The sequence below is a fragment of the Peromyscus californicus genome, unplaced genomic scaffold, assembly GCF_007827085.1.
Source record: "Peromyscus californicus insignis strain IS unplaced genomic scaffold, ASM782708v3 Scaffold_6__1_contigs__length_162567912, whole genome shotgun sequence".
Classification (NCBI taxonomy): Eukaryota; Metazoa; Chordata; class Mammalia; order Rodentia; family Cricetidae; genus Peromyscus; species Peromyscus californicus.
In genome coordinates, this window is record NW_026294584.1 from 152,065,577 (window position 1) to 152,084,955 (window position 19,379).

The window sequence follows — 19,379 nt, forward strand, 5'->3', positions numbered from 1 at the left end:
TGAAGTGTCTGGAGACCACCTGTCTATCTAAAATATATCTCTGTTTGACCTTGAAAACATACTTAACACGACTATAAATTTGATTGTAATAAGTGACTAACTACTAACCTATATTTTTTAATTATATATTACATTTTTAAATGAGCTGCATAAGCACAGTATTCCAAACAAGAGTAGAAACATACATACAGCATAGCAGAAATAACTTTAAATTTGTATCAATAAACTAAAATCTATACCAATGTAAAATATTTTGAGATTAACAGTTGTTTTGCGGATTAAGGTAGATTCAATAATCTACCCTTTTGTCATTTCTGTAGCCTATGCCCCTTTTTTTCCTTTAGAACCAGATCTTTGGATTTAAGTCTTTCTTTATATCTAGCATTAATAATTTATGAAGTGAATTATGTATTCTGGGTACAAAATATTTTATGTCAGAATGTTGGCTAGTTTTGGTAAACTTAACATTTCTCAACTTTGCCACTAACTAGCTGTTTGATCTAGTTGAGTCTGAGCTTCTGCTTCATTTTTAAAGTAAGAACTGGGCTAGATCCCATGTCCCTAACCCAGAGCCTAATACTTCATGTCCTGTCAGAGGTTTCCCAGTCTTGATTTGCAAATATTTAGTTTCAAATTTTTCTAACACATGATTTTCCTTTTCAAAACCTTGCATAAAAGTTTCAGAACTGCTAACATCTCTATGAAATCCATAATTGTATGTTTGTAAATACCAAAGTTCATTTTGTTGGCGAAGGCCACTCTTTCTTATAGAGAAAGCTCATGATCTGAAAGTATTCACTTAAAACCCACTACCAGAGACTTTCTGTGAAGGATCTTGCCTGTTCTTTAGCCTCCCTCCACATCCTATACTGTTTTCCACTGAACATGACCATTCTGTACCTAGTTAGAGAAAATCCTAACAAGCCTACAGTGACTTGCATTTTTCAGTCGACTATCTTGTGATGTGTTTACATAATTTAAGACAGCTATTTGCTTTGTAGTCCTCGGCAAGACAGCACACCAGGTATTTCAAAAGGCAGCCATACAGTTATGTTTCTAAAATAGCATAAAGGCTAACACAATTTTGAAACAAACTGTCAAGAATTCTTGTTTTCACTTTTAATTTCATATGTACAAAGCACACGACATGCTTATCAGTGTCCATCTTTCCTAATTTGCCACCTTGTTCAAAATTCTCCCTTTGCAATCCATATCATCAATGCAGTTAGCAAGAACATGGATAAAATGGAAGAGTAAATCTAACTGATGCAAGGAAAAACAGTAAGTTATACAGCAACACATATAACTTTAGAAAAGTTGGAAATACTGTTAATGTCAAATAAACAATGACCAAAGTGGGACTTTCATGCCAGAGGCTCCATTCAGTCACAATCACGATTTGTAAGAACAAGTGGTGCCACCAGTATCTAAACATACAGCATGATGTCAATCCAGCTGGAAGAGATTTTCACCCAGACTGTTGTCCACTGACTCTTCATCTCATGAGAAGGCTCATATCTATACCAATTGGTAAGGGTCATCATGATATAAAGCAAAAGCCAGGAAAAGTATGAAGTGAAAGAAGGAGTAACTCTAAACGACACCATCCCTTTCATTGTCTACAGCTTGGTAAACATCATCACTGTCTTCTAGGGATCTATCACTTCTGACATTCCCATCTCCTATTAGTGTTGACTCATCACTCGTTAGAGTCAGTTTATTAAACTAAGTATTGTTGGAGGTACAGATGCTTGAATAAAACACACACAGTAGGAAGAGGACCAGTCCTATAATCACTTGGGGATGCCACCACTGAGCAGACTGCCCATCCTTTGGGTTAGGGCTTGTGATATTGAAGCCAATGATGCCTAGTAGACTTGGATTGCAATTTGTGTCTGGTTCATTGATCATAGGAGACCATGTCAAATTCATTGTGTAGACTGTAATTACTGAAGACTAACAAGCTAGATCTTGAGTGTGATTCTTGGATCTTGGGCAGTATAGACATTACAGAAGAACCAATGCAGAGGAGCATGTTGACACTGACGAATGCCTTATTTTCTGAAGAACTGGCTGGATGAGTATAGTAGACAAAGAATAAGATCATGGCAACTAAAGACAGCAAATAATTCAGAGCTGTAGCTGATAATAGGACTGCATACCAATACCCTGAGTTCCCTTCTTCCATTTTTTCTCAACCCATGATTCATCCCAAGAATGGGAAAAATCAATAAGCAAGACTAGTTGTATGAGGATAAAACAAAAAATACCTGTCATACCTACATAAAACCACATGGTTGTAAAAGTGCCTTCTGGAATGAAGAAAGCTCCAACAATAATGGTGGCTGCTGTAGCAAATTTAAAGAACCAGAATCCATTGTGGACCATGGCTCTAGGATCACTGCTGCTTTTCACTTTGATCATCAGTAAAGAGAGGAGAAGGTAGAACACAGTTAAGCCAAAGCACAAGCGATACACAGCTCCGTAGCCAACCAGAGTATTACAAGGAACAACACCTTTCTCCTTCTCACAAACCCAGGAATCTTACTCAACTGTTCTTCCATTCCTGGTATTAACATTATACAAACCACACATACTCCAACAAGCAAGAAAAGTGCATAGCTCAATCTAGTCACAGTGGAGTTGTCTCCACTAGCACAGCATTGGCAGAACAAGCATGGGGCACTGCCACACAAACATGGCATCCAGCTCGCCTTGGAGAACAGCCCCAGCATGATCCCCACCCTCTGTGTTGCTGGCCCAGTGTGTGCTGACAAGATGGAGACAGCTTCCCTCGCGCTTTTCAGTGCTTATGTGATTTCTAGGGATGTGATCTTTAGTCTTTATTTTTGCCCAGCAAGCATTTAACAACTGAGCCATTTCTCAACCCTACTCTGGAATATCTTTAGGGTTTATATCACAGTATTTATTCTCAAATTTCTCTATTTGTGGAATGCATCTTAAAAGGTAAAGTTCATACCACTTCAAAAATATGTGCAGTATAAATTTACTCATTTAAATGCCTCTGTAAGTCTGAGTCCATAAAATTTATAATCAATTTACTCTTAAATAATACATTCCTTCTAAAAGGATATTTTTAACGGGAACACTTTCAAGAAATTCAGACAGTTGTTGGGTGGCATGATGACTGGATGGATAAGTGAATTTATTTAGAGATTTCAGAAAGTTCCAAGAAAGAACACTTTGGAAAAGTCAATAGCAAACCACTTTGCTTCAGCATAGAGAGGAGAAAGTTCTGGTTACAACAACTCTGGGTCAGATAATCACCATTACCCTTCCCTAACCTTCCTCTGTGGCCAACTTCTAATTCAATCACCCATGAACACAGAGCACACATCTGACACAAACAGAATAACAACCTCTTTTTTTTTTCACTTTGGCTGTTCCTAATTTAATAGAACTAAGATAATCTCAGGGCACAGTCCTTAAAAACAAAGTGCAATCAATAGGACTCTTAATTTTCACCTTCCTTGTTATTTTTCTTGAGCTCATGTTGGAAAATAAATGTATATTTTTGGAAAACAAGTACTAAAAGTACTACACTGTCCTTTATAATGTGTGATTTCCTTATTCCTCAGAGATAGGAGGTAAGGCCATATGCAGACTGTTTGATACTATCAATTGAACTGACCTATCATCCATTGATTACAAATACATCTATTTAAACAAAGAAGTTATGATAGTTTACCCAGAGCTATCATATAGATTTGCCTATGTAGGCAGCGCTTCTTAAGATCCTCAATATTAAAAAAAAAAAAAATCCTCAGTATTGTATCATCCTGGAAAGAAAAGAAGCCCAACACATAAAATTCTTGTTTTGAAACTCAAAGAGCAAAGGAATATTTCTTCCTTCAAAGTTCTGTCCATGATTACATGATTGGCTTTTTTTGTGCATTTTTAAACATTTTTGTCAGTGTGTGTGTGTGTGTGTGTGTGTGCTGACACACCTGTGTGTGTACTGATGCACACGAAGACCAGAGAACATCAGATCCAGCTGAACTAGAGTTACAGGTGCTGCAAGCTGCCTGACATCAATGCTGGAATCCAAACCACAGTCTCAATGATGGAGCAGCAGGGGCTCTTAACCAGAGTATCTCTCCAGCCCCTTCTTGTTGTATTGATAGTCGCCCAGCCAGAGCCTTTAAAACACTGTTTATCTTATATGTTTTCCTTCATTGAAATGTTTTCAGAAACATATCATTAATATAAGGCAAAGCAGACCTTAACTACAAACTACAGCAGTGTAAAGTTTGCCTAACAAAGATCAGGCAAATGTAGCCCTTCTGGTAAGGAGTTTCTTTCCAGGAAATCTCCAAAAGCATTCTCTCATCATATGGTCAAATGCCTGGGCTTACAGTGGAATAATCCTTCTGTACACTGTGTGAATATATGGCATTATGATTGGCTTAATAAACAAGCTGACTGGCCAATAGCTGAACAGGATAAATTTTGGAGGAAAGCCAAACAGAATGATGGGATGAGAAAGGGTGGAGTCAGATGTGTCACCAGCCAGATGGAGAATGAGTTGGGCACACAAAATGAGATAAAGGTAAAAGCCAGGGGACTCAGAGCAACACATAAATTAATAGAAATGTGTTAAGTTATAAGAGCTAGTTAGTAATAAGCCTGAGCTATTGACCAAGCATTTACAATTAATATAAGCCTCTGTGCGGTTATTTGGAAGCAGCTCCTGGGATGGAAAATACTGCCTACGTGGGCTGCTTTACCCCTCAGTAATCACAGCCACTTTTCTTTGTTTTTGAAAATATATTTATTTTATTTTTGAGATTAAAATATAATTATGTCATTCCCCCCTTCTCTTTTTTCCCTGCAAAACTTCTCAATACCTCTCCTTGCTCCTTTTCAAAATTCACTGCTTCTTTTTTTCATTGTTATAAAATTTGGTTATGTACATGTATATACACTTATATTCCTAAGTATAACCTGTCCAGTTTGTGTAACGTTACTTGTATGTGTGTTTTTAGGGCTGACCATTTGGTATTAGATAACTAATTGGTGTATTCTTCCCTGGGGAAGACTGTTTCTCTGGCTCTCAACATTCCTTTGTTCTTTGTGTAGGGTTGAGGCCTCATGGTCTTTTCCCATCACTTTAGCACGTCCACTGTTGTTCTTGTTCAGCTCGTGTTGGGGCAGTCATGTTGCTGAGACTTTATGGTATAGCTTCTGACACAACTAAGAGACACAGTCTCATAGCAAATTCCCTGATCTTCTGGCTTTCGTAATCACTCTGCCCCCTTTTCTGTAATGTACCTTGAGCCTTAGGTGTAGAAGTTGTTTTATAGATGTATGCATTGGAACTAGGCTCTACAACTTTGCATTTTGATTGGTTGTGACTTTTTGTAATGATTTCTTTCTGTTGCAAAGAGAAGTTTCCTTGACAAGGGCTGAAAACTACAATTATGTGTGGGTATACGGACAAATATTTAAGTTATGGATTATGCTGGTTTAGAAAAGTGGTGGTTGTAGTTTCTCCTCCAAGATCCATGACATCATTAGCCCCAAGTAGCTGTCTAGGTTTCTGGTACCAGGCATGATTTCCGTCTTGTTGAAGAGGCCTTAAGTCCAACTAGAGAACTGTTGGTTACTGCCAAGACATGCATGCCACTACTGCATCTTTAGGCCTATAGGACCATGCTCATCATTGTTATGGTTCTTAGACATCATAGATGTATAGGACTGTTGGTTGCTTTACTTCTTTGGAAACTTGCATGGTGCCCCCTGGTACCATGAAAGCTAGTCCTCAGGGTGGAGGTATTCATGTCAGTTCCAGCTCAGCGGCTTCTGAACTATGTATCTGAAGTGCATGGTGTCTTCAGCAATAGGGGCTTATTTTCTACTTCTATGAAGCAACCAAGGGTCCCTTTCTTTCTCATTGTTCTGACTGATTCACTCACTGGCCTGCAACTATACCCCTCTCATCTAATCCATGAACCTATTCTTTAAATGTGTAAATGGAAATTCTAAGACATCCATCATTCATTCCATGAGTCTTACTGACCCTGTTCCCTGAAGTTCAGTTTAAGATCATGATCTGTGATATTATAAAGAGTAGCTAGTGTGACTTATTTTTCCTTTATTGGCTCTAAATAATATACAGTGATAAATTATTGTATATGATGATCTCTGAGTAGTAGTATTCTGTGGCTGAAAAAGAAATCTAGCCCTTTATAATTAAAATTGGTTTATCAAGAAATGGATTTTCTAAATGCTAATAACTGTAAGTGCTGTTGTGAGTAAAAATATTTGAATACTATTCTTATTGATATGAACTAAAGACTATGGAAAAAGGCATGTACTTAACATTGAGAAAATGAGTCAATCTATTGATGTGAAATTTAGCAGCTTAATTCTCTTGGTTGAAGGTGAATAACTCACAAGCTAAACCAATGAATGAATGTATGTTACACAGAAGAAAAATGGTTATATTTCTCTGAAATTTTAAGTGTTGAGATCTATCTTTTTGGCAAAAGATAGTCTGTGAACCTACATCCAAATTGTTTCAGTCAGCTGATAGATAAAGCATTTGCATGGCATTTTCAAACTGTTTCCAAGTGAGAGCTAATTTGCTTCCTATGGAAGAAAGATCCACAGCTCCTTTTGCCTCTGCCCCTAAACCACATCTAATTGGAACTTCCTGAAAGGCAAGGTTGTGATAAGGAAGCTCTAAACTGTAAAGTAGCTCTGGGCCTCTGTTATATCAGTACAGCCACACTTCCCACTCTGCATTAAGTGGAAGTGCCATTTCTTATGGGAAATAAACAAATGAAGTCCCATTAAGGAGGAAATGTTTTCCTGGAAGCACTTTTGGAAGGTTGGTAATTAATGCCAGCAAACTGCTTATTTATAATTATGACCTTTTCAAAGACATGCTGAGTGTGCTCAAGTGATAGTCTGCTTTTAATTGCAGCACAGGTTGTACTTGAGTTTTATTTAAACTACCCATTAAATGAACCTCTCTGATTTTTGTCCTGTGGCTGCTGACCTTAGCACCTTCGAACATTTTCTTCTTCTCTTCCCATGTATTTTCCTGAAGACTTGCCACAGTCCAGGCTTTTGTCTTTCCCTTCCCTGTCAATAACAGGCCTCCCCTCAAGATTTTATTTCCTTATGCCCTGATACTTCATTTTGTTTTTGTCAAGACTGGTAGATGCTTATTTCAACTAAAGAGTCTCTTTTTTTTATAAATGGAGGGCCGTTAATAAACTAACTTGCTCTTATAATATCAGAAGCCAGAATTTCTTACATTCTAGGTATTTTCCATGCTCTCTTGGACAGTTATGAGTATGGAAAGATGAAAAGCAGTAATCTGCTCTTCTTTCCACTTTCACTTAGATTTTTCAGCTTTTAACACCCAGCACTGCTGGCTTTCATGTGAGTTTGAGAGTTTTATACAGACTTGACCTGAGGGCCATTATCTACCAATTTTCCATCTTTATCATATTCTACTATTATAACTTAATATTGATTCCACCCATCTTCCCATTTCTGCTCATACTGGCAAGTGAACTACCAATGGCCTAAAAGATTAGAAAAATAGGCAAGACTGCTGTTCATAATAATGTGCAATAGGTAGCTAGCCCAGGAGTGGTTAACATAAGAGAAGACAGAGTCAGGTGTTGAGTTAGTTAAGGGTGATGATATATTTGTCAGAATTGCTAGATGGTGAAAGAGGCTTCCAGGTAGGACATGTTGTCAAAGTAAGAGGCCACACAGGAAAGTTCAGGCTCTTTGTTACCCTAGATTCTTTATAATAACATAGAGGTCCACATCCCCAAAATATTCTCCGTGAACGTGCAACCTAACATGGTTGGAGTTGGTGCTGAATTCATCAGAGGGCCACATGCTCTCTTCCAATTATGGAGACCCACAGTACAATTTAAGATATTCCAGACTGAAGCCCCTCTGTGCTTTGGAATAATTTTATTTGTAGCTTTTATCAGTGGTGTTTGGCCTGTTGATATTCTTTGAACCAACACCTGTGAGGTAAAACCTTGGATGCATCCTTATCAACTCATCTCTGAGCTTCATCTCCTATGACCAAGTCCTTTAAGCCTCCAAGTTCTTTCCTCAAACTCTTGCAACTATTCCTTTCTTCTAACACCTCTGCATATGTTAGTAATTCTCAGTGTCAATGGTATAGAGGACAGACAGATCTGCCTCTCCCATGTGTAATTTCAACTTCAAAACTCATTCTGATTTTTATTTGTGATTTCCTTTACACTGAAGTTTCAAGCAAGGAGACTGGAGAAAGGCATCAGTTTGGCATCATGTAACAAAAGAAATCTCAGGCATTAAAAAGTTAAGGAACACTGATTTAGATCTTTATGGGGCCTGAGGCATTGTGTCGGGCACAGTTCTACCCTCCAATGGACCATAGCCAAATACAGCAATGCAATTATCTGAAAAGAAACAAACAAGAGTTGTCCTCATTTTTGAGAGGCCTTCTGGTATGCCATCAAAATGTGCTGCAGGACAACAAAAGTGCTCCAACGGGGCCAGTTGCCTGATCTCAGACAACACAATTAGTCTTGACAGACCTCCGTCTCCTCAACCACAAAATGAACAGGGAGGCTCGGGTGAATCTTCACCTACACAGATTCGACATTTTTCTTGCTCAGAATTCTTTTATGCAGAGCCTGCTTTCTCTGGAGTTACAGAATGAAATCATTTCTTAGCTATTCACTTAAGAGCTTCTATGAACTAGATCTCTGCAGCCATTTTGTCTTCCTTGCTGGAGTCTAGCAGAAACTCTGGTTGAACTTCGCATCAATCATTTAAACACCCTTTTGTGTTAGGGGCACCAAGCTCTTGATCAGGGGTCTGGGAGAGTCATCTCTGGAAAATTCTTGTCTCTCCCGCACATGGCAGTCATCCGTGTCATTGGTTTTCAAAGTTTGATTTGCAAAGCACATCCCTCTGACCCCCTCCTTTCTTATTCTGAACAATTTCTTTCCAGTTTTTGTTTCCAAAAGTGTTTATGTTGTTATTTAGTTCTTATGTATTTTGGTATATATGTTATGGGAAGTTATTTATGTTTCTGGAGTTTAAAATTCTTATCCCTTCAAGGATTTTTCACAGTGCCTTAGAATGTATTACCCATAGTCAATAATCAACAACTATGAATCTCTGGATGTTGCACAAATGCTGGCTGGGGTTCTAGTGCTCTATTCAGAGGGAAGATGGGAGTAGGCAAGTAGCAGCTTCCATGGTGTTTTCAGCCCTGAGTGCCAGGCACTATGGGGATGGGCTTACTATTCACAGACCCAGAGAACAGGAGAGTAATGGTTCCAGGCTTCAAAGACCAGAGGCTTATTACTCTAAATGCTCAGTCAAGGCTATTCCTCTGGGCTTTGAGTGCTGGCTTCCCATCAATGAGAGTAACTAGACCCTTGGTTCTTAACTCTGGTGGCTCTCAGGAACTTTACTGGTAGCCATGGCTTCCAGCTCTGCTTTTCAGTTCTTCATATCTCCTTGTCTTCTCTGGGCTTTGCTTTCCTGGTTCCTGTTCATGTTCCTGGAACTCTTAGGCTATCTTCTTGTTGCTGCTGGGTGAGGCTGGAGCTGAAGAGTCCAGGAGCCTTTCTGTTCTTTGTGTAACCAGGTCAGCCCACTCTACCAATGAGACAAGCAGGCAAGGAAAGATCACTTAATAGAAGCCTTTATTGGGGCATAATATTGCCACACTAAGGGACGGTGTACAGGAAATAAATCCCCCACACTAACCGAAAAAGTGTGGGAAACAGTCTGCCTATATTAGCAGAAGAGGATTGTGCCACAATTGTGTATGGCTGTAATTCTATCCCAGAGCCCCTCATGTACACAACTTCTGATTCCATTGATCACAAGCTTCACATGTGAACCCAATCACAAGCTCTTCATAAGGACGAATCTTATGCTTTCCATTTCACAGTGGCAGATTTTTACTGAGTCTCCAGAAAAGTTCTCTTTCTCCCACTCTCATGAGAGCATCTGCAGAGCATTGACATGTCATTTCAACTTCAACGAAGCTTGTTTTACTTGGAACGGAGACTTTCAAAGCCGGAGCAAGGCATTCTGAAGCAGCAGTCATAGCCACAATGGCCACTACATTTGGAGTGGAGTGTACTTAGACTGATATTGATGTGTTCAAAATAGAATGACTTTGAAGGAAAGACCAACCAGTTGCCAAAACAGTGTCCTACTTGGCTCACTCTTCCCACACCATGCAGCTGATTCATAAAGAAAGGGTCTAAGAGATGATAATCACAAAGCCAACTACCTCACAGCTAACCCTTTTATACATTTTCAACATCAAAGAATCTTCATAATATAGATCTAGGAAATTTACTTTCTCACTGTATTGAGCAGTGCTTAATTCCTAGTCAAAATACCCTTTGGGAAAATTGGGTCCTATTTATCAGAAAACCACAATAGCCTATTTATGTCAAATTAGAAGCTACATCCCAGAAATCAAAATGGCATACCCTAAGCAAACTGTAGAAAATATAACTCCCTTCTTAAGGACCAAACCTTCTCAGTCACCTAACTTGTTCAAAGTAGAAACAAATTCAAATTATTCAGCTGCAGATTTGAAAGGATACTCTGCATTTCTTGATTGAAAGAAAAAAGATTCATTTGAGTATCGAAAACCATTTTTAAAAAGGAAGTCAATTAAGCTGTCCTTGATTTAGTCTAAGAAGTGGTCATAATTACACATTTTCCTTTCTCCCACCTTAAGATACAGTGCTTTTGCAATGTATTCCATCTTCGAAATTAAGCAGCTGTAGATAATTTAATTGTGTTTGGGGGGAACTCTGGGTTGGTGCCCAAGGACATTCTTTAGCTGATCAGCTAAGGCCCTATTCTGAGTTGTTTCATGTCAAAATGTTTAATCATCCGTTTATTCATCCTGTAATTGTCTCTCCTCTGCCCGCCTCCTCTGTAGTGTCAGTTTCATGACGGCCGGCATGTTAGCCATGATGATTGTTGCCTTGTCTTGGTTTCTCCTCAAGGCCATGTTTAAGTCTACACTGTATCATCAGGGTCTGGCTAGATTGTGGGGTGTGTGTGTATGTGTGTGTGTGTGTGTGTGTGTTTTATCTGAAGAATCTAGCAAGTTGTTTTCCTCTCACTTGGCCTAAACCATTATACTTTTAAGAACAGAAAAGATTTCCTATTGTGGTGTTTTTAAAAATATGTTGCTTTGAGCCGCAAGGCTCCCAGGTTCCCAGGAGCTGACCTGAAGTGAAAGGAAAAGACAGAGCAGGGATCCAGAGAGCAAGCCCACTCTCAATAAGAAAATTGACTGGGGGACAGTACCTGGAACACTGGGGTTCCTAATCAAATGCTGTTCAAAGCTTCTGTATTTTTCACAATTGAAAAACTCAAAACTACTTCTCTACTTTCAAACAACTTGTGAAACAGGTTATTTCAACCAATCTTTCTACAGTTCAGGTATACTTTATAACTTATGTTTCTGTGATTCTTAAATTTTCTCTTCTGTGGGAAAACACTGAAATAAATAGCTCTGCTCTCTAGTGCTATGCAAGTTTTAACCCAGAAGCAGTGGCGCGGCTTCTCAGGAGCAAAAACACTCTTGTTTATTTGGACCAAGGAATGGTCCAGTGACACTGTACTGACACATCTGTGCCATACCAATTTCCATCCATGTCCACGGGCACTACGTTAAACTCAACCAATCCAGATAGATTATGGAAAGCAATGATCCCAAATATGTGAATCAAGGAGAAACACGTCTACTGCCACTGTTCAGTGTGCTGATAAACTAAGAGCTTGCCCTGTACTCCATCTTGTGGGTAAAACAGTGGTCCCCATAGAGAGCTGCTCAGTGGGTTGTCTCGATGTTCTTATGGCTTCTTGACTTCAACACTGCTGTTGCTAGGCTTATTACAAATTGCCTTGACTGTTATTGAAGTAGGGTTTTCTTTTTCTTTTCCTGGTGCTTTTCACAATGACATAAAACCAATTGAAGATATTGAACTCGAATATCCTTGAAGCCAGACTTGTCCTGAACATTTGAGAAAGCTCTCCATCATTCTTGCTTTTATCAGACTGAGCATGAGAGCTAAGCAACCCTCAGATAAGGAACATTTTTAACTTAGCAGTTATTTTGATTGAGGGAAGCTGAAGTTTTCTAAGAGGACATGTTTGGGAAAACTTTTAGGCTTGGGCTGGGGTTAAAATAGGCCACACTGGAGCCAAGTATGCCTCTGAGGTCTGCAGAAGCTATGCTGACACTATCTACTAACAGTACGAGCAGAAACAGCTCCAGCCATCAATGAGCTCATAGCAATATCAGGCTTCCACAAGGGCTTCCTGAGTGAGTTATGTCACCTAATCTTCACAGAAATCTTGCCAGTTAATTATCATTGGATCGCATTGCAGTTAGAACCATTAAACCATGGGTCAAGTGTTACATGACTATTAAATGGCCCCATCACATTTCAAACTCAGATACATCTGACTCCTTAGCTTGTGTTTTGAATACTTCAGGACAGATATTACTGATCAAAGAGAGAGAGATGGGGGGGCATAAATGAGGTGAACCAAATGCAATTTCTTATAGAAGAAGTTGGACATAGTGGTGCAAGTCTATTAGTCTAGCTCTCAGAGAAGCAGGGGGATTGGGAGTTCAAATCCAACCTTAGCTACATAGTGAGTTTCAGGCTATCCAGGGCCACATGAGATCCTGTCTCAAGATAAAATGAAACAAAATGATTTTTTAATGCAAAGATAAAAAACTTATTAAATTCTATTTCCAAAATTCTAAGTGGGGAGGTGTGGTCCAAATCAACAATTTACCTTCTCTCCATCCTGTTTTCCCCATTCCTCCTTACACTCTAAATAGAAGATAATACAATATATAATATTATTCTGCCACTTATTAAAATGAAGGAGAAAGGAAAGAAATTCAAGCAATGCATAAAATAAGAAAAAAAGTGACTTTGGAATTATTAGAGTTGTTTAACATAATATATGACATGGCAGAAAATAATGTTTTAGGAAGAATTCCAATGATAGAGCATAAAAGTGTTCTATTCATAATTCAAATTAACAATTTTCCAATTATAACAGAGCACATGCCATGTTCTAAGAAAGTTAAACTGTAAGCCATACTACTTTCTTTGTAAGAAAATTGCTAACCAATTAATTCCAAAGCATTTCAATTATCTGCCCTTTGAGCACTGACCAGCCTCCACCGATGATTTCGGAGACAAAGAGCCTCATTAAAGTCAAAGCAACAGTCCTGAGCCTTTTCTTGATGGGTAATTACAAAGGGAGAGACTTAGAAATCACTAAGTAATGTGATGCCCAGAGTAGACAAAAAGCCTCCAACAAGGAGACAAATAAAAACGATATTATCCTACAAATGAAAGACATCTGTAGATTGTTAGAATGACTTTAATTTTCGTAGCCACCTCACAACTTTTTAAAAAATTTTCATTGAAACTGTTAACATCTTAAATAAGACTAGATTCTGATTGGTGTGTAAAATGAATGAAAAAAATTCTTAATAAAAAAATAAAATAAAAACAGAAAACAGAATATCAAGAGCAAAAAAAAAAAAAAAAACCAGATTCTGAAGCTTGATATTTTCTTGTACTAATATTTTAGATGTCAATACTAAGTTTTTAAAACAAAATTTCAGAAGTCCTTGAAAATAAATGTTCTAGTTATTTATTAAATGCATAGGCTCACCTGACCCCATTATATGCATAGTACAAAGGCTTGATTTGATACTTTCTTTTCAAACTTACAAATTATCTAGTCTTAACTAATTTATCTACCAATGATAGGATTGCAATATCTAAGTTAATTTAGTTAAGAAATTATTTCTGCTTAGTAACAATATTCCTAATTTCTCCCCGTGATCTGTGTCCTAAAATTACAATGTAACAGAGGATCTCTGCTATTCTCTTAAGAATTTTTGTTTCTTTTTAATGATTTATTTTTGTTATTTTTAAAGATTTTTTGGTGTGTGTATATGTGAGTGTGTGTGTCTGTATGTGTATGCAAGTGAAATGCACATTAGTGCAGACACCCACAAAGACCAGAGACATCAGACCCCTTGGAACTGGAGTTAACAGGGGGTGGTGAGCCATTGACATGGATGCTAAAAACTGAACTTAGATTCTCTGCAAGAGCAGTGTATGCTGAGCCATCTCTTTAGCCCCTTTAAAAAATATTATAAAATATATGTTTCAATTAATTTTTAATTAATATGTTAGTAAATTGTACTTTACATTTATGTTTTCATATAAATATTATTGCACATAAGCTTTGAAAAAAAGTTTGATTATTCAAAGAAAACACATATTGAAACACAGTTTGTGCCGGGCAGTGGTGGCATATGCCTTTAATCCCAGCACTTGGGAGGCAGAGCCAGGTGGATTTCTGTGAGTTCAAGGCCAGCCTGGTCTATAGAGCAAGATCCAGGGCAGGCACCAAAACTACACAGAGAAACCCCGTCTCAAAAAACCAAAAATAAGAGAGAGAGAGAGAGAGAGAGAGAGACAGAGAGACAGAGAGACAGAGAGAGACAGAGAGAGAGAGAGAGAGGAGCACAGTTTGTTAGGAGTCTATAATTCTAGACTTAGCTAGTTAGCTGGGTACATGTCCTGAAATTTTAATTTATAAATACAAGAAATCAATTTCGGGAAGACAGATGTTCTAGTCTCATTCTGTTGCTGTGATAAAACACTCTAACCAAGAGTAACTTAGGGGACAAAGGGATTTATTTCAGCTTACAGGCCATGGTCCATCACTGAGGACATCTGGGTGGAACTCAAACAGGAACTTGAAGTAGAAACCATGGAGAGTGCTGCTTGCTAGCTGACTTACAGGCTCATGCTTACCTAGCTTTCTTATATAGTCCAGGACCACCTACCCATGGAATGGTGACACCCATGGTAGGCTGTGGGCTGGACCCTTCTACATCATTTAACAATCAAGAAACCACACACACACACACACACACACACACACACACACACACACATGCCCACAAGCCAACCCAATCTCAGCTATCCCTCAATTGGGACTCGCTTCTCAGACATTCCAAGCAAGTTGACAGTTAAATCTGACTATAACAAAGAAGTATATTTATTTAATTGTCATTGATTCCCATGTTTAACAAACATTGATTGCCTATTGTGGTATTATGTTTTATATCTATGCTTTCTAGCTCAACTCCCTACCCAAAGCAAGCTACAGAATTAAGAATCCTCTCTGCCAAAACAGGTCATCAGAATTCTAATCTTTACTCACCTTTCTGTCTTGGATAGAGCTGGCCATAAAGAGTTCAATGAACTACCCATATCTGATAATAGGTGATATATTAAGACTCTCTTCATTCCAGAAGTGTCTAGCCTCATAACCTGGAAGAGAGAATACTGCACAGAGAGGCCTAGAAGCATCCAAGTGTACAAGTCTTGGTGAGTTGCCTGCCTAGTGTACTAGCTGTGCTAAGACTGATCATACCTATGTGATAAAGTCTGTATGAGAAATAAAAATAGGTTTTGGAGAGCTCTTTGACACGTGCAGGAACCCAGAGAAACGTGGATGCTTCCTTCCCTCTCCATGCACCTTCCACTATACATCCCTAAGCAAGTGGCCCTACATTGTATAAAAGAATGGGTGGCCAAATTGTGTTCCTGCCTCCAGGTTCTGGCCTTGAGTTCCTACTTTAACTTCTCTCTACTGTGTACTATAACCTGGAAGTGTAAAAAAATAAATAAATAAACCTTTTCCTCCCCTAAATTGCTTTTGGTCACAGTATTTTGTCCCAGCAAAAGAAAGAAAACTGAAAGAGGCTTCCACAGCAGAATAATAAATAGTCAGGTGGTTTAAACAACAGAGATTCATTTTCCCATAATTCTAGAAGCCGAAGTCCAAGAGCAGGGCTGTGTCTGACTTGTTCTTGTTGTGGCCTTATCTCTGGGTGCACCTCCCTCAGAGACCTTCCTTCCTCTTCTTACAAGGGCATCAGCCCTATTGGATAGTGACCCACCCTTATGACCTCACTTTACCTTCATTAACTCCTTAAAGAAAATGTCTTATCTTCAGATATCTCAAGTGTCAGGGCTCCCAACATCAGTGTTAAATAGAAATCATTTCATCCATAAGAACAACAGATTTGATAACAGACATTGTCAATGTTTTATAAAAGCTCGGGTTGAAAGCAGCTCTTGGTATTTCATGTGAAAATGCTGGAAATGGGGAGTGTCTGGTACTGTGTCTGCACTGATGCCACATGGAGGTTCCTGCCTACAAAGTACATTCTGGACAGTACCTCTAAAACATTACATAAGTCAACAGGCAATTAGCAGGTGGGTCATGGAGGTCTCACGGGGTGCCAGGAAGCCTTCACTAAGTTGCTGAAAGGACCAGGATTGAAAGAAACCAATCCACTTCAAGGGATATCTTCTTTCATGAGGATGAACAAGGACATCCCAGATATTTTCTCAGAACATCAAACACAGCTCCAAATCTTATGGAAAGCATCCCAGGGAACCTTCAACATTTTTACAGGACAAACCACGCTGTTGGGGACTCTGAAAAATGCAGGTTGAAGCAGCTGCCCCAGCTGTGATATGAAGCCGAGGTGCCAAGAACACTGGATATTTCAAAGCCAGCCGTGCCTTACACCTGTAAAACTGCCCCTCCAGCTGCGTTCAAACACCTGAGCTGCTCCCCTCACAACGTGGGGATTACAAGGCTTTCCACAGGAGCTGCGTGAGAACAAAAGACTGGGGGGTAAAGGGGATTATTTTATTATTAATATTAGGTTGCTATTCTTATAAAATATTCGTTCCATTCAGCAAAGGAATTGCTTTATCGTTAAAAGAAATCTTGTTAGGGGAACTTTATGAAAAAAGATGCTTACATTGCCCTTAAAAGAACTGAACATATATTCTGAAAAAATTAAAAGAACTGAGTTAGGAACTCAGAGCCATATTTTCCAAGAGTAAGGGAAAAATAGTCATCTCTCTGACTAATCTAAAATTCCAGCAGCAGGCTTTGAGCATTAATTATACGTCAGGCAGAATTTATTGTGTTATGTACATGTGCGGATGTTAGAGAGTCCCCATTTCTCTTCTGCTGTAACTTGTAGTTATTTGGAACCATGGGTCCAATTAAGGTGTGTTGTGCAAAGAACACATGTTAGCTGTGCCCTGCCCATCTGGAGCCTTGCATTCCCAGATACTATCTGTGTATTACTTTCCACTTAGTCTCTTTTTTCCCCTCCCCTTCACCAAGGCCACCTACTCCTTGTGGTTCTTTATGAACCACAGCGGGCCAGGTTTTTCCACAGTCTTTCTCAAGTGAGAAAGGGATGGAGGAAGAGTGTGATGAACGGTTTACATTATTAGATACCTTGCATCTTTTGGGTGAGGTGAGGAGGAGAAAGGCTTTCAACTTTAAAACATTTCCCACAAAATTATATTTATTCCAACAAGCTTTTTTAAAATTAAAAATTGTATGTTAAAAGAAGGAAGAAAAATAACGATTTTTGATGGACTTTTGGCAAGGAGTTTTTAAAAAGCAGAACCAAATGAAACAAGGAACTTGGAAAGAAAGAAGGCAATCCTTGGTGGACTAAGAAGAGAGAAGGAAAAAAAACAGATCAACTAATAGGACAGGAAACTGGCAAAAAAAAAAAAGATTACTAGACTCCATGGTAGCGTCAGCGTGGTGGCAGGCTTGTTAGGCTGCCAGGAAGTACAGCCCAGGAGTAGTAGTAAGGGCACTGGGGTCAGATAACATGAGTTTGCATCCTCAGCCCACTGACTTTGACTCTGGGCAAGTTGTTCGATGCCCACGAACCACAGTACATAGTACCGAAAGGATTCCCAGTCCTCAGAGCTCATGTGTAAGTTGCCCAACACAGAAGCAAGGCAAAGGCTTGGAAAACATCTAGTGTAAAGTGAATGCTTGATGGCTGCAATAAGAATTACATATACAGAATTGCTAGAGCTAGAATTTGGATAACTGACCCTTTCTACCATTTCATGAACCCCCTGAACCCCTTGCCAGGCTTGATACATATAGAAAGTCCAGATCATCTTGTAGTGAATTTTAACAGAGTCACATGGTGTGCAAAGAACTCTGTACACCAGTCAAGAACTCTGTGTTCCCATCATAGAACCCTGAGCCGATCCTTAATTTCAGTTCCCTTAACTCATCAAGTGAGGGGTGGGACAGAGGTCTCAACATGTCATTCAACTCCGTGCTTACGTAATATCAATTGCTGGAGAATGAGGGTTGTGATGAGGGTGTGTTTTTGACTAGTGTGAGAAGGACAAAGAATTGCCAGGACACACGACAGAGCAGAACTGGGTGGAGGTTTTTCCTGAGGAGGAGCTGCAGGGGCAGAAGGATCCTGGAGTTCAGAGAAAGGAGCAAACAGAATGTGAGGAAAGGGAGCTTGAAGGCAGAAGGCTTGCTTCATAGGCAGCGTTGTTTGTGCAGCCAGAGCCAGAATTCCTCCAACGGCATTTCTTTTCAGAATTGTCAAGAATGGATAGTAACATGGGAATTGGTTCTGGGAGAGCTCACTAGCCATGGCTTCATGCTTAGTTTAAGAAAACAGTTTGCAAGCATGGTGGTGGTGGTGTGTAGTGGATAGCCATTTCAGCTTTGATCTGGAAGTTCCAACCCCCATTGAGGCTTTGGTAACTGTCATGCCTACAAGGCGGGACCGAGAGAGGACCCTGAAGACCCGAGATCCAGATGCGCTGGCTCTCTTGGTTCCTGGATCCTGGACACTGGAGATAGACCAAGCAGAGTTCTACAGAGAACACTGCCGGACTGTGCCACACCTTTCCCAGACCCTGTTACCTATCCCTTCACTTGTAAGTTATCCCACAAAATAAACCTCCCTTTTAACTACGTGGAGTAGCCTTAATAATTTCACCAATAGTGGCGCATGCCTTTAGTCCCAGCACTCAGGAGGCAGAGGCAGGCGAATCTCTGTGAGTCACAGACCAGCTTGGTCTACAAAGTGAGTTCCAGGACAGGCTCCAAAGATGCACACACAGAGAAACCCTGTCTTGAAAAACCAAAAAAAAAAAAAAAAAAAAAAGGTTTACAACAACCAAACTAACCTACATACCCACATATCCACATAGAAGCTTTAGAACTGGGAGGGGAGCACAAGTTTTCTGTTCTAAATTATGTTATTCATGATTTGAATACTTAGGAGAGTTGAATGCATGTGAGTAGATGGATGTGGTGAACACTACAATTCAGCAGAATGAGTGGAAAGGATTCTTATTTTCTCTTATAGGTTCAGAAGTCTCAGGGGGACCTTACTTGCCAAGCATAGCTTTTTCCAC

The 19,379-nt window shown here is 39.3% G+C and overlaps 1 protein-coding gene and 1 pseudogene across 3 annotated transcripts in view; one reads left to right on the forward strand and one right to left on the reverse strand.

The window, feature by feature from the left end:
- Positions 1–19,379, forward strand: part of Pik3c2g (phosphatidylinositol-4-phosphate 3-kinase catalytic subunit type 2 gamma) — a 326,663-nt gene that overhangs the window by 168,678 nt on the left and 138,606 nt on the right. The gene's annotated exons all lie outside the window — the stretch shown is intronic.
- LOC128098637 (serine incorporator 1-like) lies at positions 1,383–18,607 on the reverse strand (annotated as a pseudogene).